The 25,719-nt window shown below is 42.1% G+C and overlaps 1 pseudogene across 1 annotated transcript; it reads right to left on the reverse strand.

Annotated features, from left to right (window-relative positions):
* LOC148147046 (NACHT, LRR and PYD domains-containing protein 3-like) lies at positions 1 to 25,113 on the reverse strand (annotated as a pseudogene). Its single transcript, XR_015760234.1, has 8 exons — positions 24,790 to 25,113; positions 24,384 to 24,468; positions 23,106 to 23,274; positions 17,585 to 17,756; positions 17,420 to 17,485; positions 12,436 to 14,182; positions 7,139 to 7,225; positions 1 to 1,232 (listed from the first exon to the last, which is right to left on the reverse strand). The product of XR_015760234.1 is annotated as an NACHT, LRR and PYD domains-containing protein 3-like (transcript).
* Positions 25,114 to 25,719: the final 606 nt, after the last annotated feature.

The raw sequence follows: 25,719 nt of genomic DNA on the forward strand, positions 1-25,719 counted from the left end.
GGTAAATAGGCAAAGTCTTTTCCCTGGGGTCGGGAAGTCCAGAACTAGAGGGCATAGGTTTAGGATGAGAGAGGAAAGATATAAAAGAGACCTAAGGGGCAACTATTTCACGCAGAGGGTGGTACGTGTATGGAATGAGCTGCCAGAGGAAGTGGTGGAGGATAGTACAATTGCAACGTTTAAGAGGCATTTGGATGGGTATATGAATAGGAAGGGTTTGGAGGGATATGGGCCGGGTGCTGGCAGGTGGGACTAGATTGGGTTGGGATATCTGCTCGGCATGGACGGGTTGGACTGAAGGGTCTGTTTCCATGCTGTACATCTCTGACTCTATGACATGAGTGAGGTCACATTTGGAATACTGCACGCAGTTCTAGTCGCTCTACTATAGAAAGTAACTGTTAAACTAGAAAGAGGGCAGAAAGGATTTACTAGGATGTTACCTGGACTGGAAGGTTTGAGCTACAAGAAGAGATGAGATAGGATGGGACATTTTTCCCTTGAGCGTAGGAGATTCAGGGGTGACCTTCTTCAGAACTATAAAATCATGAGAGGCGTAGATAAGGTAGGTAGCCAGCAGCTTTTCCCCAAGGGAGTCTAAAACTCGAGGGCATATGTTTAAGGTGAGAGGGGAGAGACACAAAAGGGTATAGAGAGGCAGTTTTCTTCACATTGAGGATGGTGAGTGTCTGGAATGGGCTGCCAGTGGTGGTGGAAGTGAGTGCAATTTCATCATTTAAGAAACATTTAGACAGGTGTATGGATGGGTTAGATACGGGGATACATGGACCAAACACAGGCAAAAGGGACTAGTTTAACGGTGAAAACTGGACAGTGTGGGCACGCTGGCCGAAAGGCCTGTTTCTATGACGGCGATCTCTCGGACTCTTTTATAAAAGCTTCACAGTCACAGCTCCATCTCCCTGTGCTCGACGGTGAATATCACCCACATACCAACACACACCAGCTGCTACTGAAAGTTTCTACTGAATACTCGACATCGTTCCCATTCTATTTCAGAATTCCAGGAATTGTTTTTCTTGAGCCAATGTAATATCTCATGTGTTTCACTTGATGGAGGTGAGAGAAATACACCTCTCAGTAATATTAAGTCCAAATAGTTGGTAATTTCTTGATCCTTTGATCACACAAATACTCGGACACCAGCCCTGCATTCTCTCAGTGATCGGAGCTGCTTCTTTCCATCTGAACTGAACTGATTCCTCCATAATCTAAGAAAGAAATTAATGATTAATAACCAACCAATTAATAAAGTTAAAATGACAGAATCATTCATAATTTTCCAATTGAAACACATATTTTGAAATCAAACTGTGAGCAGCTAAACAGTAACAAATGGGTGTAAGTGGTGGGGGAGAGAGAATCTAATGAGCTGCTGCACACACAGACAGTGCTGTAAGAAACTAAGGTGTTGATATTTGGGGAATGATGTAAATTGAGGATGTAGTTGGACTGGGGGAAATCGCATTGGACTTGTAATGCAGTGACATAGAGTACAAATACCAGCAACTGGCTGAATTTTATCTCAAATAATTAATCCATCTGGAATTGAAAGTTAGTTTCATAGTCACCATTGCATAACCTAATCAGTGATTGCTGTAAATACACATCTGCTTCACTCATGTCCATCACCAAAGGGAATCTGAGAGTCTTACCTGGTCTGGCCCAGAGGATTTTCAGAAGACATTAAATAGTTCTGACTGATATACAATGTGTGGTTAAAGATGTATGTTTCAGATATTAATATGGAATGAAAATGGGATGGATATCTGGTTTCAACTTTGGCACTAAAGTTTACAACACATGTAATTAACACGGTAATGATTCCTTCCTAACGACTGGTATTAAGACAGATATGGGCAAGGATTTTGATTTTGCTGATTTTTCATCACTTCACACAAATGTTGATTGTACTTTGAACACCACCTCAAAGACGTGCTTCAAATGTCAAGGACGGAGAATAGATTCCGACTGGGGAGCATCAGATTCTCAGTAGCAACACAAGGGACCAAATTCGTTAATTCGTGAGGACATTGTCAACCAGACTAGACCTGAAACTAGCGCAAAGGGAACCAATAAGAGATAACAACTTGTTTCAACTTAATGAGATGGGAATCGCGGAGGCCATGGGACACAGCAGGAGAAAGAGCATCCACCAGATGGTGGTAGTGAGAAGTGACTGAGGAAAATTCTGGGAGTTGAATCACTAGAACAGGGAAGGAGATTGCTGAGTATTCAGTGTCAAAGAACAGCTGGATTAACTCCTGGAAAGGGAGGGTGAACAGCAGTGTGTGTGTTCAGGTGGGAGCTAACCATCAACAACTTTAAAGCAGAGCAAAGAGTGTCTTTCAGCAAGGTGACGGTCCTCCAGGAGCAGTTGATGTTTGTCTCGTTGTGCTTCCCGGGGAACAGACTGTATAGCACAGAGTCTTGCGTCATGGAACTGCTCAGGATGAACCTTGACAAAGGCCACTGCATCTTTCTCCAGACTTCCTTTGCAAAGACAAATTCCAGAAGAAGATGTGTGACAGTCTTTCTCCCTCCCACAACCCCTTAGAGAGTAGCATGCTGAGGCGAAGAGAGTCCGGGTGTGAGAGAGGCAAAGAGAGAGAGAGACAGACAGACAGACAGAGAGAGACAGAAAAAGAGAAATAAAAGAGAGAAGAGGATTCAACGACAGGAGCAGGGCTGTCTAGTTGCCTACATGCAGTGCCTTGGTGAGACTGCACCTGAAGTCATATGTATAGTTTTTGTCCCTTATCTCAGGAAGGACATTCATGCATAGAAGGAATACGACAAAGGTTTTCCAGACTGACTCGTGGGATAGCAGGACTGATGAATGAAGAGAGACTGGATCAGTTAGGACTATTTTCACTGTAGGTTAGAATAATATGGGGCACCTTTTAGAAACCTACAAAATTCTAACAGAAAAGGTCAGGGTAAACACAGGAAGGATGTTCCCAAAGTCCAGAACCAAGGGTCAATGTCTAAGGATCTGGGGTAGGCTATTTCGAGCTGAGATGAGGGTAAATTTCTTCACTCAGGTTGAGGTGAGTCTGTGAAATTCCCTGTCAGAGAGAGTGTTTGTTGGCTAAAACACTGAATGGTTGGAAAGAAAAAGTTACATATTGTTCTCAAAAAGAACAGAAATTTCTGGTGAAACTCAGCAGGTTTACAGAGAGAGAAACAGAGTCAGCTGTGAAGAAGGATCACTGGACTCGAAACATTAACCTTACTTTCTCTCCACAGATGCTGTCAGGCCTGTTGAGTTTCTTCAGCAATTTTGGCTTTTGTTTCAGGTTTCTACTATCTGTATTTCTTTGCTTTCGTACGTCATGTTGTGGCTGTGCAGGCCATTGCTTTGGCCACTTTTGAAATGCTGCATGCAGCTCTGGGCTTCTTGCTATAGGAAGGATGTAGTGGAAGTTGAAATGGTTCAGAAAGGATTTACAAGGATGTTGCTGGAGTTGGAGGGTTTGATCTAGAGGGAGAGGCTGAATAAGGCTGAGGGGTGACCTTATTGAGGTTTATAAAACAATGAGGGGCATGGGTAGGTCAAATAGACAAGATGTTTTCCCCAGGGTTGGGGGAGACCAAAACTAGGGGGCAAGATTTAAAAGGGTCCTAAGGGGCAACTTTTTTACACAGAGGGATGGTATGAGATTGGAGTGAGCTGCCAGAGGAAGTGGTGGAAGCTGGTACAATTACAGCATATAAAAGGCATCTGGATGGGTTTATGAATGCAAAGGGTTGAGGGGGATGAGGGCCTAATGCTGTCAAATAGAGTCTGTGATGATGTTGCTCCTTTAACAAGGTTCTGTTGTACTTGGTTTTCTTCTTTCCCCCCCCCCCCCCCCCCCAGAGAGATCGTAAAAGACACAGGTTCCAAAAGGTTTGGGTTTCGAAGGGTTTTAGGGCCAGTTTGATTATAGCTACAGATACTACCTCCAGAAAAAAGTTTTATTTTTAACAGAATTTGTGCAATGAAAGGGGAATAGTCACTTCCCCCAGCTCAGCTTTTCTCTGGTTTGATTTGGTTTTTGGACGTCTGGCTATTCACTGAAAGCAGGCAGGTAGTGTTTTGAGGCTGCTGATCCAAGAAACAGTTACGTGAAAGAAGCAGGTTCGTGCTGATCCTCTCTGTCTGACATCTCTCTCTCCTGTAAGACCCTGTGTTGATGCTACCTTTTGTGCCACGAGGTGTTTATGGGGATTGTTGCAAGTATAGGGAACAACAGGTAAAGTCTGTTTGGTTTTTGGATAAGTGAGGTTATTTAGTGGGCAGCACGGTGGCACAGTGGTTAGCACTGCTGCCTCACAGCGCCTGAGACCCGGGTTCAATTCCGGCCTCAGGCGACTGACTGTGTGGAGTTTGCACATTCTCCCCGTGTCTGCGTGGGTGTGCTCCGGTTTCCTCCGGGTGCTCCGGTTTCCTCCCACAATGTGAATTGGCCATGCTAAATTGCCCGTAGTGTTACGTAAGTGGTAAATGTAGGGGTAGGGGTATGGGTGGGTTGCGCTTTGTCGGGTCGGTGTGGACTTGTTTGCCCGAAGGGCCTGTTTCCACATTGTAATGTAATCTAATCTAATTCTGCATTTGGTTCTCTTTTGCTTCTATTGCATTGGGTAATCTTGTAAATAAATTTGGTTTTGTTTAAAATGAAGTGGTTTGACCAATGGCACCTCTCCTGGAATATCCACTTTTCACCTTCTTAAAACAGATATCCGAACCTAATCCAAAAATCATTCAACACCAGGTTATAGTCCAACAGGTTTAATTGGAAGCACTAGCTTTCGGAGCACTGCTCCTTCATCAGGTGGTTGTCTGGAACAGTGCTCCGAAAGCTAGTGCTTCCAATTAAACCTGTTGGACTACAACCTGGTGTTGAGTGATTTTTAACTTTGTATACCCCAGTCCAACACTGGCAGCTCCACATCCTAACCTAATCTAATTCCATTTGCCAGCGCTTGTCCCATTTCCTTCCTATTCTTGTGCCCACTCAGATGCCTTTTAAACATCATAATTGTACCAGCCTCCACCATTTCTCTGGCAGTTCATTCCATACACGCACCACCCTCTGCATGAAGAGGTTGCCCCTGCGGTCCCTTTTCAATGTTTCCCCTCTCACCCTAAAACTATGCGCTCTCGTTCTGGACTCCCCCATCCCAGAGAAAGAACTTGTCTATTTACCCTAACCATGGGACTCATTATTTTATAAACCTCTATAAGGTCACCCCTCAACCTCCGATGCTCCAGAGAAAACAGAGTTTATTCAGCCTCTCCGTACAGGTCAAAGCCTCCAACACTGACAATAACTTTGAAAATCTTTTCTGAACCCTTCCAAGTTTCGCAACATCCTTCCTCGAGGAGAGAGAGCAGACTTGCACAGAATATTACAAAAGTGGTCTAACCAATGTCATGTACAGCTTCAACATGACCTCCCAACTCCTAGACTCAGTCCTCTGACCAATAAAGGAAACATACCAAATGCCTTCTTCACTATCCTATCTACCTGTGACTCCACTTGCAAGGAACTATGAACCTGCACTTCAAGGTCTCTTTGGTCAGCACAGTCCCCAGGACCTTCCCATTAAGTGTATAAGTCATGCCCTGATTTGCCTTTCCAAAATGTAGCACCTCACATTTATCTAAATTAAACTCCATCTGAACTAGATTAATTTGGGGTCTGTTCGACATGGACAGTTAGACAAAAGAGCTTGTTTCCATGCTGAACATCTCTATAACGCCAGGCAGATAAAGTTCTTAAGGGTTAAAGGGGTCAAGGATATCAGGGAGAAAACAGGAACAGGGTTCAAAGTTGGATAATCATCCATGGTATATATAATGATAGATCAGGGTCTATGGGCTGAATGGCCTGCTGCTGCTCTGATTTTCTATGTTCCGGTGAATTAATATGTTAAGCACCCCTGAAGAACTTGCTGTGGACATGACTTAAGGAAATTATTGTTTACAATACAATGGAAATGTTTAATGTTTTGACATATGCACTCACTGAATCAGCTCCAAATTCTTGCAGTCGATGATGAAGTTTCTCATTGTCAGTCAGGCACAACATTCCAACCTTAACCAGTCACTGTGCAGAAAAGATTATCTCACATTGTTCTTGCTTCTTTTGGCAATTTCTTGAATTTTTGTGCTGATATACTTGATCATTTCATGGCAGTGAACAGTTTATTGCTACCGACTCTTTCCACTGTCATTATCATTTTTAATACTTCATTCAAATTACATCACAGCTTCCTTTCCTTAATGGAGACGGATCCAATGTTTTCAATCTATCTTCAGACCTTATGTTCATGATCCATGAAATCCTTTTCATGAGTCATTTCTTCCTTTCTCCGATGCCCTGCATCTCTCCTCAAGCATTGTAACAACGTGGGATGTAAACACATCAGCTTAGGCCAAATTGTATTAATTGAACAAAAAAATTAACTTAACTTTTTTACTTTCGTCTCTGAATCTTAACAATACTTTTTGTTGAGAATCTGAAAATTGTGCTTCTCTAGTTGGAAGAAGTGTGGTTTGAACTGGCTCCTGAATGAATGGCTTAACTGTAACTTTAAAATAATGCTCTTTCCTTGATCTTTTAGCTAACGACCCTGTCCCATCATTCAGCATTTTAAACATCTCCATTGGTTACCATGTGACCATAATTTCCACAAAAAGATTCTGATTCAATTTCTCCCTAATATCTTCCTGTTGAAATTTGATTGCAGTCTAATATATACTTGTTGTGCAGAACAGAACAGAATACTCCAGATGCAGTCTAGCAAGATCGAAGAATGTGGTGCTGGAAAAGCATAGCCGGTCAGGCAGTATCCGAGAAGCAGGAAAATCGACATTTCGAACATAAACCCTTCATCAGGAGTCCTAATGAAGGGTTTATGTTCAAAGCATCGATTCTCCTGCTCTTCGGATGCTGCCTGACTGGCTGTGCTTTTCCAGCACCACACTCTTGACTCTGATCTCCAGCATCTGCAGTCTTCACCTTCCCTATATTTTCAACAGTGGTCATGCCAAAGATACAGCAAATTCCCGACTTGCCACAAATCATTGCACATAAAATTTGGGGTTAATGTTGGGAAGATTACCTACTCCAAACGCTTTGTTTTGCATTCCGAATGCGCCAATGATGCAGACAAAATGTTGACTCCTGTATCTCCAATGTTATTGTCATTCAGCCTAACAACCAAGGAAAAAAAAATCAAGGAGTGGGAAATCTCTCCAATTAACATAACAAACTTCACCTTACAGAAACTCCATCCAATTGTTTCTCATTGACACACTGAGGCATGGGCAGATAGAACAGTGTTGTGCAGTATTAGAAAACAGATTGAAATCTTGCATAACTATTCTCACTGAATTAGTTGGTGACCAGTGAACACATATTTCAAACAGTAGATTAATTGCTTGAATGGTGAAAAATGAGAGGTGTATAGTTCTTATCATATATTTTATTCAGTAAATTGCTGTTACTCGTTCACCGACTGAAAGACTATTGATAGTACAACCCAGTACAACTCTGAAAAGAGGAATTTGATATATACCTGAAGGAGAAAACATGTGATAGCTTTGAGGGAAGAGGAGGGGAATAGGATGAAGTGTGTAGGCCATTTAAGGAGCCAGTGCAGACATAATTGGCCAGATGGCCTTATTATGTACTACCCATTTTATGACCTGGAAATAGAATATATATTTTAACCCAAAACTGGACACATGGGATTCAGGGAGAGCTTGCCAATTGGATACAAAATTGGCTGAACAGCAGGAGACAAAGTGGAGGGTTGTTTTTCAGACTTGGAGGCCTGTCACCACCGATGTTCCACGGCGATCGGTTCTGGCTTGTCTTTTGTTTGTCACTTATAGAAACGATTTGGATGAAAATACAGAAGGCATGGTTGGTAAGTTTGCAAATGATATCAAAATTGTTGGCATAGTAAAGAAGATGATTTTCTAAGGGATTTTGACAAAATGGGTCAATGGGTTGAGAAATGGCAGATGGAGTTCAATCTAGATAAATGCATTTTGATACAACAAACTTGGGGAGAGGTTAATCAGTTAAAGGGAGGGCTTTGGACAGTGTTGTACAACAGAAGGAGCTGAGGATTCAGGTACATAATTCTTTGAAGTTTGCATTGGTGAGGCCTCTTCTGGAATACTGTGTCCAGTTATAATCACTTAGGTAAAAGAAGAATATTGTTAAGGAGGAGAAGGTTCAGAAAAGGTTTACCAGGAAGCTTTGATATGGAAGGTTTGAGTTAGAAGAAGAGGCTGGATAGACTGGGATTTTTTCCCACTGGAGCATAAGAGGTTGAGAGGTGACCTCAGAGGGTTATAAAATCATCAGCGGCATAAAAAGGCTTAATGTCAGGTGTCTTTTTCCCGAGGATGGGGGATTTCAAGACTAGGGGCACATTTTTAAGGTGAGAGGAGGAAGAGTTAAAAAAGTCACAAGAAGAAATTTTTTTAAACTCAGAGGGTAGTTCCTGAGGAAGTGGTGGATATGGGTGCAATTAGTGGCAGATGGAGTTTAATTCAGATAAATGCGAGTTGCTGCATTTTGGGAAAGCAAATCTTAGCAGGACTTATACACTTAATGGTAAGGTCCTAGGGAGTGTTGCTGAACAAAGAGACCTTGGAGTGCAGGTCATAGCTCCTTGAAAGTGAAGTCGCAGGTAGAAAGGATAGTGAAGAAGGCATTTGGTATGCTTTCCTTTATTGGTCAGAGTATTGAGTACAGGAGTTGGGAGGTCATGTTGCAGCTGTACCAGACATTGGTTAGGCCACTGTTGGAATACTGTGTGCAATTCTGGTCTCCTTCCTATTGGAAAGATGTTGTGAAACTTGAAAGAGTTCAGAAAAGATTTACAAAGATGTTGCCAGGGCTGGAGGATTTGAGCTATAGGGAGAGGCTGAACAGGCTGGGGCTGTTTTCCCTGGAGCATTGGAGGCTGTGGGGTGACCTTATAGAGGTTTACAAAATTATGAGGGGCATGGATAGGCTAAATAGACAAAGTCTTTTCCCTGGGGTGGGAAGTCCAGAACTAGAGGGCGTAGGTTTAGGGTGAGAGGGGAAAGATATAAAAGAGACCTAAGGGGCAACTTTTTCACGCAGAGTGTGATACGTGTATGGAATGAGCTGCCAGAGGATGTGGTGGACGCTGGTACAATTGCAACATTTAAGAGGCATTTGGATGGGTATATGAATAGGAAGGGTTTGGAGGGATATGGGCTGGGTGCTGGCAGGTGGGACCAGGTTGGGTTGGGATATCTGGTCGGCGTGGACAGGTTGGACCGAAGGGTCTGTTTCCATGCTGTACATCTCTACGACTCTATGGCTCTAAAAGATATTTCGATAAATACATGAGAAGGAAAGGTTCGGAGGGATATGGGCCTGGAGCAGGCAGGTGGGACTAGTTTAGTTTGGGATTACGTTCAGCATGGACTGGTTGGACCAAAGGGTCTGTTTGCATGTTATTTGACTCTATGACAAGTTGAACGCAAGATCAAGAGCGTATCACCCTCTTGATCAATGAGATTGTCTTATATCCAATTTTTAAAAACACTTGTGCAATTATATTGCATTGAACTCATCCATATGTAATCCAGCAAAGAGTAAAAGTAATGGTTAATTGTGAGGCATTATTGCCCTGTTTGGATAACACAACAAAGAAAAAGACTTATAGACATCAATCAATCAATAAATTCCTGCTTCTCTGATGCATTTAACAATACACAAGCCATGTTTTAAGTTCCAAGCAGAATGGATAATCGTTCATCCCAACAGTCATGTAAAATATGTGGTGATGAGCTGCCCAATCTCCCTGCTGCTGAGGTGAATGGTGAATTTTGTGCTACCACAAAGGGCAGATCATGCCTCCTGTAAATCACAGACTGTTGAACCTCTATTTCAAACCCACCCTGACCCTCACCCGTAACAGTTTCAGATACATGAATGGCAGCCTTGCTGTGTTAGCAACGTATTCTGCATTGAACTAGGTACAGCATTCACTTACTATTTATCTAGTGAAGGGTTGGGTCAAACACAATATCAGATTAGCTTTGGTTTGTAAATGTAAACTACAAAGGATGATATTCATCTCTGCAATGGCACACAATTGGTGACAGAGGTTGGGTTCAACAGTTTGATTTGCCACCTGATCTCCATTGCTATTCTCTGTCCGTGAACTGTGTTCAGTCACACACCAGGTCTGTTCATTTAATTGAGGGCCTCTTAGGATTAGCGTTCAAACCTTCGCCAACTTTTCGTTTAATTTATTATTTTATCAATTTTGATTTGTAGCTGTGAACTGCAATGAGTTGGAAATGTCTTTGGATTGTGAACAGCAACTTGTGTTTCAACAAAACAAACAAACAAGCTGCTGTTTGTTCGTGAGGTGGGGCCTCACAGTTAATGGCAGGTTAGCTCTTGATCAATAGGATCCTGTAGATGATTCAGCACAGTGGGAGAGCAGCACATTGAACCAGATAAGAAATGTTTGGGAATTGATCAGGCCAGTACCTGGGAATTGTTGTGAACAAGCCTGGGATACAACATAAAATCAAAAGAACTGTGGATACTGGACATAAGAAACAAAAACAAAAATTGAGGGAAAAGCACAGCAGGTCTGGCAGCATCTGTGGATAGATATATTTCGGTCCAATGAGCTTTCCTCAGAACAGCAATTTCCATTTGTTTCTGGGAGAGAACGAGATGGTCAAGCATAGGCATAGATCACAGTTTAAGTTGGTTTTTGGGACTGTGCTTTTGAGAGAATGAACTTAGCTATTGACGTTACAGCATGAAGATTTAAATGCTCCCTGCCTAACCTTCCACTTTATTTCAGAATTTCAGTTCTCAGAGTGAATTCAAAGGTGGCACAGATCGATATCTTCAGAAAATTAACAAAGAAACCATCAAATATACATTGAGAGTAAGATATGAAAACCACTTAATCTGGCCAGTTTTGTTACTTTATTTTAATTATCCCTTCACTGTGTTTACTTGTCTGTCTGTCTGTCTTTTGTGTGAATTGCCCTGAAAACAAGATTATTGGTTTCAAACTTTGTTGTTTAAGTTTGCTCTGCTAAAGTTCCTATATTGGTAATAAATTGCTTTTTTGTTGTTGTTTCAGTTATTCACCTACTGTCGAGGTTTCATTATCAACAGAGTCTGCGATTGGTTATAAAGTCTGGTTAGGAATTGCTGAGGTTAAAATCTTTGAAGGTTTTAATTTTACTCTGTTGTGAACACAGAGGTACGATGATTTGGCTCGGTTCTTTGTTTCCTTGTCATAGCACGAGTTAAAGACTCTGCCAGACTCCTTGTGGCTTTGAAGTCTCACAGTGTAAGACCAACTAAGTTCGCCTGGTGCTTTTTTTTGTTATAGTTAGAGCACTCAGTATCGAGGTCAATGCGATAGTAGCGTTAAAAATAAATAAAAAGCATGGAAAACTCCTTGACTCTCAGAAAAAAAACGAATAGTAATTGTGATTCAGCTACTATAGTGATAAGTGGCTCAACAGTTAGCACTGTTTCCTCACAGTACCAGGGATCTGGGTTTGATTCCACCCCTGGGTGACTGTGTGGAGTTTGCACATTTGCCCAGTGTCTGCGGGGGTTGCCTCTGGGTACTCCGGTTTCCTCCCATAGTCAAACATGTGCAGGTTAGATGGACTGATCATGCTAAATTGCCCATAGTTTCCAGGGATGTGCAGACTAGATGGGTTATAGAGTCATAGAGATGTACAACAAGGAAACAGACCCTTTGGTCCAACTCGTCCATGCCGACCAGATATCCTTAATTAATCTAATGACATTTGCCAGCATTTGGCCCATATCCCTCTAAATGATTCCTATTCATATACCCATCCAGATGCCTTTTAAATGTTGTAATTGCACCAGCCTCCACCACTTCCTCTGCAGCTCATTCCATACCCACACATCCTTTGTGTGAAGAAGTTGCCCCTTAAGTACCTTTTAAATCTTTCCCCTCTCAATCCCAGATCCCAAGGAAAAGACCTTGCCGATTTACCCTAAACATGTTCCTCATGACTTTATAAACTCGATATATAAGGTCACCCTCAGCCTTCAATGCTCCAGGGAAAACAGTCCCAGTCCATTCAGCCTCTCCCTTTGGGTCAAACGCTCCAACCCTGGCAACATCCTTCTATATCTTTTCTGTAGCCTTTCATGTCCCTTGGGAAATGCAGGGATAGGGGAGGGGTCTGGATGGGATGCACTTCAGAGGGTTGTTGCAGACTAGATGGTCCAAATGACCGTTTTCTCCTCTGTAGAGATTCTATGAAATTCATATCAGGTGGAATTTATAAGAGAAAATCAATGGGTCATTGCAGACATGTTATCTAATTTTACCCGGATCAATACATACCTTAGAACTTTACACTTGTGGATTGCAGGAGCCAATCGTTTGATTCCTTGCTCATGAATATAACATTTCTCCAAATTCAACTCCATCACTGACTCACTAAGTTGTACAATATGAGACATTACAAAACAGTCCATTGGGTTTAATCTCAGTGCATTCTTTGGATTGGAGTCCCCAAAGTTCAAATGTTCCACAGATCCAATGGTCTTCTGAACTAAAGCTCTATTCTGAGACTCTGACAAATAATGGAATGTGTTCAGCAGTTTCCTCTTTCCATTGACTCTGTCAATGTTTTTAATTTCTGCCTGAACATTGGCCTGCAGCCAGTCTATCACCTGACAGGTCGTGTGATGAGACAGCGGACCCAGGAATGGTTCCAGATTTCGGGATGAAGTGGGTGTTGAAAGACCAACTAAAAATCGAATAAAAATCTCAAACCGACCATCATCCTTCGAAAAAGCATAGTGAAGCATTTCCACCACATTCTGATGCTTTGGACTCAAATACTGAGCCAGGGCGGCCAAGAATTCCTGGATGGTAAGGTGGAGAAATGTGTACACAATGTTTTTAGCTGTGTCATCCCTTTCCAAGATCTCCATCATGAATCCTGAAATGAATTTGCTGGACTCCAGCTGATGCTGAATGAAGTAATTCTCATTAGAAACAATTCTCCTTTTCGAAACTCCCTGGTAAGCCAACTCCCCGAGTCGCTGTAAAACCATCCGCTGGTCCTCAACATCTCGCTTGTGGTTGTCCAAGAGATTGGAAAGGTGGATGGAGAAAAGTTGAGTGATGGTTTTGGGAAGAGGTTACTTGCACTTCAGCTGTGTAAAGAGTGGGCCTAAGGTTGAGCAAATGATCCAGCAATATGAAGGGTTGTAGCACATGGTATACAGGATCTCATTCTCCTCAATGCGTTTGAAGACATTGGGAGCGAGTTGCTCACTGCCCAAAAACTTTCTGAAAAATTATTTTCTTTCATCAGCAAGAAAGCCCAGGATCTCAGCCCAAAGGTTGACATTGGCCTTTTCCAATGAGTCAAGGGCAGTCGGCCGGCTGGTAACCAGCTCAGAACAACCTCTGAGCAGCTGTTGCTGTACCAGGGAGTGCACCATTTCAAAAACTTCACATCTGCAGTCAGGCGCAACACAGTGATTCGCAGAGACATCACCAGCCACGCGGCCAGTGAAATCAATGTGGTGTTTGTACTCATTTAATCCATCAAAAACCAAGAGAAGATATTCAGGTTTCATCCAGATATCTTCAATTATCTTTTCTAAATAAGGCTACTGATCCAATACCATTTCAGTCAGAGAAACGGCTCTGTTGAATGCATTAAGATTTCGAAATGTGAAATGTAGAACAAATTGGAACTGAGGATAGATGTTTCCTGCTGCCCATTCATGGACCATCCTCTGCACCATTGTTGTCTTACCAATGCTAGCCACTCCACTAACCACCGTGGTGCCAGACAGGCTGGAGTGGCCAAAACTGCTCCTGAATAATTGATCAATCCAGATTTTTTCAAGTTCGCTGGTGACGTACTTCCGCTGCCATTCTTCATGTTCCCTGCCTCTGGAAAGGAGCTCATGTTCCACTAGTCTCCGTTCACGCAGAGTGGAAATAATGATAAGCTCTGTATATCGATCAGTGAGGGAAATGGTCGTTAGTTTGCTGTCTCCTTTGATGGTGTGTTTGACCACATGCTCGGTTTGGTGGAGGAGGTGTTGCTTGTGTTGATCTTGTATACCTTTCATGACAATGATCAAAATTATGTTGGCATTGTTCTTATTTGTTAATTAACTACATTAAAACAATTAACGAGAAGCAAGGAGGAGTTTGAGTTGGGTAGCAATACAAAATATGTGAGTCGAATCCAAATTTTACTACACTGTGCTAGAAATTAATCTTGCCGAATAAATATTGAATTAAATTAAATATAAATCAGGGAGAATCAGATGGATTATAGTAGATTTTACATTATAACAGATAAGCCCCTCCACTCTATCGTCATCTTCATCTCCATTTGAAGAGAATTTAACATTGGAACATGTGAGAAGCCAAATATTATCACATTGTTCACTTATTATTACTTACTGTATTCATTTTTGTTTTGTCTGTTGTCCCCAGTGGAGATAGTATCAGAGTGTTTATAAGATTGATGTCTGCTTCAATCTCAGACAATTTATACCGAATGTAAACATATGGCCCACTGGCTGAATAGGGACTGTGCATAATACTCACTTTTTCAATGCTTAATGTTGGGAACAGAATGACAAACCAGTGATACAATTAAATGTGCTATGTGAACCATAATTATAAAATAACACTGTCGATGTATAAGGATCACATGGGGATCTTCCACCAATTTTATCAACTCATTGTCCATTTCAGTGCGAAAGCTGAAGCCTCTCATTGTACAGTCTAAGATTGTATGTGAATGGACTCCCTGTCTATTCTGAATCTTCATAGAACATAGAACATAGAAGAATACAGCGCAGTACAGGCCCTTCGGCCCTCGATGTTGCGCCGATCCAAGCCCACCTAACCTACACTAGCCCACTATCCTCCATATGCCTATCCAATGCCCGCTTAAATGCCCATAATGAGGGAGAGTCCACCACTGCTACTGGCAGGGCATTCCATGAACTCACGACTCGCTGAGTAAAGAACCTACCCCTAACATCTGTCCTATACCTACCCTCCCTTAATTTAAAGCTATGCCCCCTTGTAATAGCTGACTCCATACGTGGAAAAAGATTCTCACTGTCGACCCTATCTAAACCCCTAATCATCTTGTACACCTCTATCAAGTCACCCCTAAACCTTCTTTTTTCCAATGAAAGCAACCCCAAGTGCCTCAGCCTTTCCTCATACGATCTTTCTACCATACCAGGCAACATCCTGGTAAACCTCCTCTGCACCCGTTCCAGTGCCTCCACATCCTTCCTATAATATGGCGACCAAAACTGCACTCAATACTCCAGATGCGGCCGCACCAGAGTCTTATACAACTGCAACATGACCTCAGTACTCCGGAACTCAATTCCTCTACCAATAAAAGCCAGTACGCCATATGCCTTCTTCACCGCACTATTTACCTGGGTGGCAACTTTCAAAGATCTGTGTACATGGACACCAAGATCCCTCTGCTCATCCACACTACCAAGTATCCGACCATTAGCCCAGTACCCGATCTTTTTATTACTCTTACCAAAGTGAATCACCTCACACTTAGCTACATTGAACTCCATTTGCCACCTTTCTGCCCAGTTCTGCAGCTTATCTATATCCCGCTGTAACCTGCCATATCTTTCCTCACTGTCTACAACTCCTCCGACTTTCGTATCATCCGCAAACTTGCTCACTCAACCTTCTAACCCCTCCTCCAGGTTATTTATAAAAATGACAAACAGCAATGGTCCCAAAACAGATCCTTGCGGAACACCGCTAGTGACGGCACTCCAAGATGAACCTTTGCCATCAACTACTACCCTCTGTCTTCTTCCAGCCAGCCAACTCCTAATCCAAACCTCCAACTCACCCTCAATGCCATACCTCCGTATTTTTTGCAGTAGTCTACCATGGGGAACCTTATCAAACGCGTTACTAAAATCCATATACACCACATCTACCGCTTTCCCCTCGTCCACCTCCTTAGTCACCTTCTCAACGAATTCAATAAGGTTTGTGAGGCACGACCTGCCCTACACAAAACCTTCACAAAAATTCATGTGAATCTACCTATACCCAGCTTGACCCCATATTTGATTTCATGTTTTAACAAGTCCGAGATATAGACGAAGCAAATCTTATCTCGATATGAGCCTAAATATGTTTCCAAGTCAACTAATTGCCTGGCCAGACAATTGAGTATAGTCTTTGACACAGCCACTCTACGTCAGTAAGATTTCAGCAAATATGGGCTCTTCACAAATCCAATGTTTCAGCACTGTGTGTAGAAATGTGTTTCTGGGATATGTGACTTATTGAAAAACAATTCCTTATCTAGTCCTGGTTGATCAATTAGGTCAAGCTAATATCATTGTAGCCCTATTTGTGCCTTCATTCAATGCCCAAACAACATGTGTGCAATCTGATACATGTTGAACTCTAGTACATATGCAGTTGGTAGAAATATGACACTTGGATGTTTAAAGATTCTGTTTCTATACGTGACCCATATCCACACTTTCTTTAGGTCACTGTGCGTTTCAAGTCATTGCCCAGGGTGGAGCCGACATATGAATCAAGACCTTCTTCAACCAGTACATACATATCAGTTCAGTCTGTCCTCACTATGGGACCACACTCTAACTTCTGTATTCATCAGATCTGACTTCATCAGTAACTAGTCTAGAACCAATTGTGATCCTATAAATGACATCATCTTTACTCAGTCTGTCATGTATTTGATTTAAGCTTTAACTGGGTCTGGAGCTCTGTGACTCCAGCCCAATACAGACTTTGTAGACTCCGAGACTCTGGCGATTATTGAGGTTTACATTTGCATAAAGGCACCCGAAGGCCTTGTATTGACAGTAAAAGCAAGACTTCTTTTCAGACCCTGATGTGACTGAAGGGAAAAGAAATAATGGCCTGACAAAGTACCAGGGAAGATTTTGAAACCAACTGACTTGCAAAACTGAATGTGACTTTGTGGTTCAGCATCTAAAACTGGAAGGTTGGGCTCAGTCTGCTCCAGAGCAGCTGGGAAAATCAAAATGAGCATTCAGCAATTTCCACCAAAGCTCAATATCACACATGTGGCATATAATTTGTGGCAGATGGAACACTGTCCATGCCCAAGCTCCAGTTCATTTGCTTCGTGTTGTAACTTGGATTGCATTTTATAGAAACAGTTCATGGTAATAATTTGGAGGGTTTGTTTCCTTTCAGTGATGAAATGTGAGGTACAAATAAAATGTTAGAACTTAATTAATGTGGTACGTTTTTATGATTAACGATTACTTTTATTTTGACTTACCTTTGAGGTGATCTGATAGCTCTCCTTCCATCTCTCCGATGCGTGCATTATAAAGCAAGTCAAAACCTGGGAAAGATGTTTCATTTCATTAGTAGTGTGTGGCAGCCTCACCCATTAAAGAGGCAACCATGTTTGATTGCTAGAAATACTTGGACTGTACAATACCTCTGCTCTGCATTTCTTTCAGAATGAGTTTCAGTTTTGGCTTTGATTCTTGTATTTTCACCAATGTTACCCAAAATATTCGTTCTCTGCAGCCATTGGTTTTGGTCACTGTGTTCAGAAGATGTTTTGTTGCTTCCTTTCTCTGTTGATGCTCTGACAGATTACGGATATACTGGAATAAAAGAGAAGAACAGGTAAAATAGAAAGGGAAACGGGAAAAGGGAAACAATAGATGAAGGAACGGAATGGAAGAATGAATTGATGGAGGAAATGAGGGAAAAAGAAAGATGGGAAAGAAACAAACAAAGGAAGAACAATGAAATAAACCAGAAAGAAACAAGAAAAAGAAGAAATAGAAGGGAAAACAATGAAAGAGAGAAAATGATAAACAGCAGTGTCGTAATTGTGAAAAGCTGTTACCTTAATGATGTTCGATTGGTGAAGAATATTCATCTCAGCACACTGATGAGACCTTGCCTCCACTTGTGAAGAAGAACTATGAGGGAGACATTAGTTGTAGGAAAAAACAAGGGCTGCAGATGCTGGAAACCAGATTCTAGATTAGAGTGGTGCTGGAAAAGCACAGCAGTTCAGGCAGCATCCGAGAAGCAGGAAAATCGATGTTTTGGGCAAAAGCCCTTCATCAGGAATAGAGGAATCTATTGGATATGACATGAAACTTGCAGTTAACAAGTTATGTGATAAGCAAAACCGGACTCTACAATATTGGAAGTGGAAGTTTTGGGCTTTGGGTATGAATCCATAACACTTGAACTATGATGCGAACATGAGATCCATGTTGTCACTTTAATAGCTTGTTGTGCATTGCCTTTGATGCTAGAACCACAACACCTTCAATGAATTCCTACATTAAAAGTGGACTAGTTTCACTGCTATATCCAAAGAAACAAAAAGGAAATTCAAAACAATAGATTAGAAATTTTGTAGGAAACATTGAAAAGTTTGTAATTGCCAGGATTTTATTGCAGTAAGAATTGAAAGGATATCAACGGTCATTATGGTATTTGGAGCAATTTGGGTAACTAGTTCTGATAACATCATGAAACTCCAATAATTGAAGTCATAAATATCCTTCAGCTCACCAACAGACACAATATTAACATCACTGCAACTGCATGAAGTGTTGCCTTTTCAACGTGTGTGCTTACAAAGAACAAAGAGAATTTACAGTCCAGGAATAGGCCCTTTGGCCCTCCAAGCCTAAGCCGATCCAAATGTACTGTCTAAACCTGTCGCCCAATTTCTAAGCATCTGTAACCCTCTGCTCCCCACCTACTCATGCATCTGTCCAGATGCATCTTAAATAAATCTACTGTGCCTGCCTCTACCACCTCTGCTGGCAATGCACTCCAGACACCCACCACCCTCTGTGTGAAGTACTTGCCACATGTTTCCCCCTTAACCCTTCCATCTCACCTTGAAAGCGTGACCTCTTGTTATTGAATCCTTCACCCTGGGTAAAAGCTTATCTCTATCCACCCTGTCTATATCCTTTATGATTTTGTAAACCTCAATCAGGCCCCCCCGCCTCAATCTCCTTTTTTCTTATGAAAGTAAACCTAACCTACTCAACCTCCCTTCATAGCTAGCACCTTTCGGACCAGACAACACCCTCGGAAACCTTCTCTGCAACCTCTCCAAAGTGTCCACATCCTTTTGGTAATGTGGCACCCAGAACTGTACACAGTATTCTAAATGTGGCCGAACCAATGTCTTGTACAATTTTAACGTGACTTGCCAGCTCTTATATTCAATACCCGTCCAATGAAGGCAAGCATACTGTATGGCTTCTTGACCAGTCTATCCACCTGTACAGCAACCTTCAGGATACAAAGGACCTGCACTCCCAGATCTCTCTGCTCATCAACTTTTCCCAAGGCTCTTCCATTCATTGTATAATTCACTCTTGAATTAGTCTCGCCTAAATGCATCACCTCACATTTGTCTGGATTGAAAACCATCTGCCACTTTTCCGCCCAACTCTCCAGTCTATCTATACCCTCTTGTATTCTCTGACAGTCCCTTATGCTTTCTGCTACTCCACCAATCTTCGTGTCATCTGCAAACTTGCTGATCATACCAACAGTGCCCTCTTCCAGATCATTTATGTATATTACAAACAACAGTGGCCCCAACACTGACCCCTGTGGACCACCACCGGTCACCTTTCTCCATTTCGAGAAACTCCCTTCAACTACTACTCTCTGTCTCCTGTTGCTCAACCAGTTCTTTATCCACCTAGCTAGAACACCCTGCACACCATGTGACTTCACTTTCTCCATAAGTCTACAATGGGGAACCTTATCAACTGCCTTACTAAAGTCCATGCATACGACATCAACAGCCCTTCCTTCATCTATCAACTTGGTCACTTCCTCGAAGAACTCTATTAAGTTGGTAAGGCACGATCTCCCCCGCACAAAACCATGTTGTCTATCACTGATAAGCCCATTATTTTCCAAATATAAATAGATCCTATCCCTCAGTACCTTCTCCAGCAACTTTCTCACCACCGACGCCAGGCTCACTGGTCTGTAGTTCCCCGCAATATCCCTACTACTCTTCTTGTAAAAGGGGATAACATGAGCAACCTTCCAGTCCTCCGGCACCTCACCTGTATTTAAGGATGCTACAAAGATATCTGTCAGGCCCCAGCTATTTCCTCTCTCGCCTCCCTCAGCAACCTGGGATAGATCCCATCTGGTCCTGGGGATTTGTCCACCTTAATAACCTCTAGCCTACCCAACACATCCTCCCTATTTGTGTCAGAGTGATCCACTCCACCAAGGATATGCAAGTCCTGGGCCTCCTCCACCACTAAATCCTAACCACCTAATATCTGGAGGAAGAATGTCTCATCTTCTGCCTTGGGACCCTCCAACCACCCAGAATCAATATGGGTTTCACCATTTTCCTCATTTCCCCTTCCCCCACCTTCTCCTAGATCCAACCTTCCAACTCAGCACTGCCCTCTTGAACTGTCCTACCTGTCCATTTACCTCCTACCAATCTGCTCCACCCTCCTCTCCAAGTTATCACCTTCACCTTTATCTACCTATTGCATTCCCAGCTACCTTCCCCCCCCCCCCCCCAACCCCCAACCCAACCCTATCTCTCAGTCCCCTTGGGCCACCCCCCCCATTCCTGATGAAGAGCTTGTGCCCGAAACGTCGACTCTCCTGCTCCTCGAATGCTGCCTGACCTGGTGTACCTTTCCAGCACCAGAGATTCTGATCTCCAGCATCTGCAGTCTCACTTTCTCATATTTAAAATTAAATTGGGCGATTTTTCTTTTTCAATTTCTTTCTGGTTAGTGCAGACATGCTGCACTGAATTGCTTTATTCTGTATCTTTATATTCCTATCGTACCAAACCCACAACCCTGATATTCAATCTACAAACAATCTGGACTTGGAAATATTCTACCTTTCATTCACTGCAGCTGTTTAATAATCCTGGATCCCAATCCTATCGAGAATTCAGCTAGATTACATCAAATCGAGTGCAATGCTTCATGAAAGCATGTCATTCCCAACTTGGCAAGAACAATTAATGACCGAGCCACTGGGGAGGAAACTTAATGAAATGATAAATTTGCATGTTATTATATTTCACTTTGATGTCATAATCATTATCTGACTTAGCTTGATGGTTCATGTTTCTTCCACCAAGGAATAATTTGTTTTTGGATGTTTCCTTCACAGCTCTGGTCTTAATTTGTAAACATTTTCCCGAAGGTTTTTTTTTTACTGTGGAATAGCTGGCATGATATACTTTTATAAATGTATGTCATCTGCCCAAGCATGAAAGGCTCTTCCCTTTAATATGAATTGATAGATTTTCAATTCTTGGTGACAGGCATATTCACTATGGCAAAACTGTATTCATTACATGTAACTTGTTTTTGTTTTGTTTAAAAATATTTTGTAGTTGTAAGAAATCATTTTGAATGAACTCTGCGTGTTAATTTCAAGTCACATTTACCAGTTTGTTTTGTATTTTTTACAATGTGACACATGAGCATGTGGAAAATCTATATTATGATTTGACTAGAGACCAATTACTTCACCTAAAAAGTAGACACAGTGAGTTCAAGGAACTTAGTCAGTGAAAAAAGCTGAATAATTCTCCAGCAACAAACAGCAACAGATTTTACTTAATTATATTTATGACAGTGGGCCAAAATGTATGCACCGTTTATATTCAACATCCAGAATTAACAAGAGGCAAATATGGGAACAGACTTTGATAGAGCACACTACGGAGCATATTGATTAGCAAAAGTAATTAGAACAGTGTCCAGAGATTTCTCAGCTAAACTCACCGAACATGAATAACATGGAACACTACCAAGTCAAGAAAACTTCACAAGGGGTTGTAATTCCTCACTTTCAATGATCTGGACAGGACACTTCTTCAAGAGTCCCTCAACATTACCTGCCTCAGTGACATGAGTGGCACCTTCCTGGTACTTGAACTTGAACTTCATAAGGTGACCTGTTTAAAACTTGACAACATATTTCTTATTTTTTTTAGATTCCCTACAGTGTGGAAACAGGCCCTTCGAAGAGTAACCTACCCAGACCCATGTCCCTCTGACTAACGCACCTAACTATGGGCAATTTAACATGGCCAACTCACCTGACCTGCACATCTTTGGACTGTGGGAGGAAACCGGAGCACCCGGAGGAAACCAACGCAGACACGGGGAGAAATGTGCAAACTCCACACAGACAGTTGCCGGAGGCTGGAATCGAACCTGGGATCTTGGTGCTGTAAGGCAGCAATGCTAACCACTGAACCATCGTGCCATCCCGTGACAATGTTTCACTTATTTCTAGGTCGAGCCAAACTTAGCTCTTTCAGTTCTGAATTACACAATGACCATAGTGTTAGGGCTTAAACCAAAAGCTGCATACAACATAAACTGAAGAATTCCATCATAATTGATTTGGAACTCACTGGGTATTCCAGCGTCTCCCTTAAAACTGCTGACACCAATCCCTCCCCACCATGGTATTTTTATTTGTGCTCTCTGCTAGGATCTTGTTGCTTGCAGAGCACACACAAGCTATTCTTCCCAGTGAAATATTCATCATGGCATTTCTTCCATCTCGCTAAAACTGATCTGGGGTATCCTGACATTCTCTGATATGTGGTTTTCATCATCACATGAGTTCATCCACTAACCACTAAGCCATGGGGTCCCACCTCACTAATTTCTATTTTGCTCTCAGTTCGTTATCGGTCCTTCAAGTAAACAACTTTTCATTATTGTTTTTTCTTTGAAAAAAATATTGTTTCAGTATTTTCTATTTTCTGGTGCATTTTTATTTTCGTACCCCTGACCCTTACTTTTATTGTTTTTCATATCATTAATGAGATGCACAACCTTGTTACTTTTTCTTAAATTTCCAAAGGTTCCTTCAATTACATGCCCACTTCAATCATTTTACTGATTAATAATAGAATAATGGAAAAATTCTATCATATAACTTACAGCGTAATTTCCATTGCTCAATGAATCAGTTGCTGTTAATGTCAGGGCAATGCTCTCCACCAAGTCTATATTGCATCCTCCAATCTCTCACAGTAGAATCGGGTAATCAGGTTTAACTCCCTGTCGCTGTCACTATTCAGCAATTGACTAATTCCTTTTCCATCATCGTCTGTCCGAAGAAAGTGAACAAAACATGCAATTAAAAAATCTAATGTAAAAAGTTAAAGAAATATCACACCAAAAACCTTCTATTTTCAACCATTGATACAAAATATTAATTTGCAATAAATAATTGTGCGATTTTACTCGCAGACTCTTCCTGTCTCTGTGTAGCAATTTCACAAGGATTAATGGTCTCTTTCTCCTCCTACATGACAGAGTCATAAACCTAAATTGTTTCAGTTCTCATTAGTTATTTCTAATCACTCTGCCCATAGATATTACACATTTAGGGTAGCAGGCTGAACTTGAACACACTTAAGAATTCTAACCCTGCACCATAGGAGCCCTTCATTGCTGTGTTTTATTAGTATATGTTTCTACCCAAAAGTGTTATCACATAAATATGAGTTCTTTCCCACTGCAACTTCTTTTGTTGTTTTTTTTTGTATAACGAGCAGCCACCACCAGTAAAAACTCATGTGTATCCAATTGATGATTTACAAGCGCAGCCTTTTTTGGGCAATGCAATACCAAATATAAACATGGCAGGGGACGAAGTGGGAAGAGAGGGAAGGGATAAAATTGAAATGGAGTTGGACGGGAAATAAAGCACTGTATGCCTCTGTGGTGTTCCATCCCTCTAAAGGCATTGAGATGGACATTCTGCGCCCCATCCCCAAGGACACCTGGGCTTGAATGGAACCACAGAAGGACAGATAGTTACCTCCCTCCACAGCCACACTGCCAGGACCTGTTTACAACCAGCGTGACCATCCAATTGATGTTACGAGCTGGTTCAGTAAACTGAATTTTGTGTTTCCATGTAGCAGGATCGTGAGCCGAGATGATCTCTCCTGCTGCCACAGATCATGTATGAGGGGATAAAACAACTGTTTTTGTTCATAGGTGGTCTGCCCAGTGGCCAAGCACCAAATACCATTCATCTGCAAGTTGTGCTCAGGCTATGCAGTCTCCTGAGATGCCTGCCATGCTGTTTATCATTCTGATAGCCACAGTTACTTCTCAGCCTTTCCTGAAATTGTAACATTCTATCCTGGAGTGTCTGATACTCATCAGGGAATATTGCCAGTAACACAGCTGATCTTTGAACTTTACCTTTTCCATTTCTTCCTTTCATTGAAGTACATTGTATTTGTCCCGCATTTACTCCGTCCGTCATAATTTTGCATTTGTTCACAAGCTAAACAAAAGAATATGTACCATTGTTAGACTGATCAAAATGCTGGCGGAATTTTGTTGCTGCTGCTATTCAACAAATGTAAGCAAACTACATTCTAATAACAGCAAAATGATCGTGTTGATATCAAACTGCAATGACACTAAAAATATTTAACTTTATTGATTAAGATGAAGAGTCATTTAGACTCGAAACGTTAGCTTGTTCTCCCTCTGTGAATGCTATCTGACCCGCTGTGATCTCCAGCATTTGTTGTTTTCAGTTCCGATTCCAGCATCTGCAGTCATTTGTTCCCGCACCTTGATTAAGATCTCAGTGTGTTACCTTCTGGTTATATGATTGCCGTAGAGATCGACAGCACAGAAGAAGGTGATTCCGATTTATCCCCTTTTTCACACCTCTCTCAGAGACAGGTTGAGCAGGTTAATATTTAACCGACACTGTCAACACCCAGCACAGTCAAGGCTTCCTGTGACCCGGCATGAAACGGTCTCACTCAGTGGGAGCTTCCACATCAATCCCGAAGGAGCGGACTCGGGTTTGAGGACACACCTTGAGGGGCTGAGGCAGCGGAAGGAGCTTCCGGGGCCAGACCTGGAGGGGAGTGACGTCACAATGTCAGAGTAACGTTTTGGACAGAAGGGCTGCTGATTGGTCAGTAACGGTCAGATGACTCACTCTGTTCTGACCTGAAACCTCCATTCACCTTTCCCTCCCCATCAGGTTTAAGGGCAATGGGAGTCAGGCTGGTGGGCGAGCAGTACAGTCCTGGGATTTAGAGTGGGATCTAGACTGCTATTTCTAGAATTAATTGCATATTTAATGTTCTTTAATGAGATTCTAACTCTAGGGCCATCTAGTTTGCTGTAAGTTAATTTTAGTAGACATTAATTTTCAATGAAGTAGTTGTGAGAAGATTAAAATGGCAGTACACTGGGTAGTTTGCTTATCATATCGAATGTGGGAAATAAGAGACAATTCGAACAGTCATGCCAACCAAACCTGTGGGACCTGTCCAATTGTAGTTTCTGTCAGATTACATGGGTCAGAGTGGGGACACACTTTGGGGCATTCAGGAAAGTGGGTGGAAAGCGCCATAGGCAGGAGTTTTAGAGTCGTGGACACTACCAAGGTTCAGGCAGGTAGCTGGAAGGGACAGGCAGTTGGAGACTGGGACACCACTGTGGCTAAACCATCTCCAACATGTATACTGTTTTGGATATTGAGAGGAGAGGAGTGGAGTGGTGGGTAGGG

Source organism: Chiloscyllium plagiosum, unplaced genomic scaffold (assembly GCF_037043375.1).
Source record: "Chiloscyllium plagiosum isolate Xiang-an unplaced genomic scaffold, Cpla_swu_hap1 HiC_scaffold_18, whole genome shotgun sequence".
Taxonomy (NCBI): Eukaryota; Metazoa; Chordata; class Chondrichthyes; order Orectolobiformes; family Hemiscylliidae; genus Chiloscyllium; species Chiloscyllium plagiosum.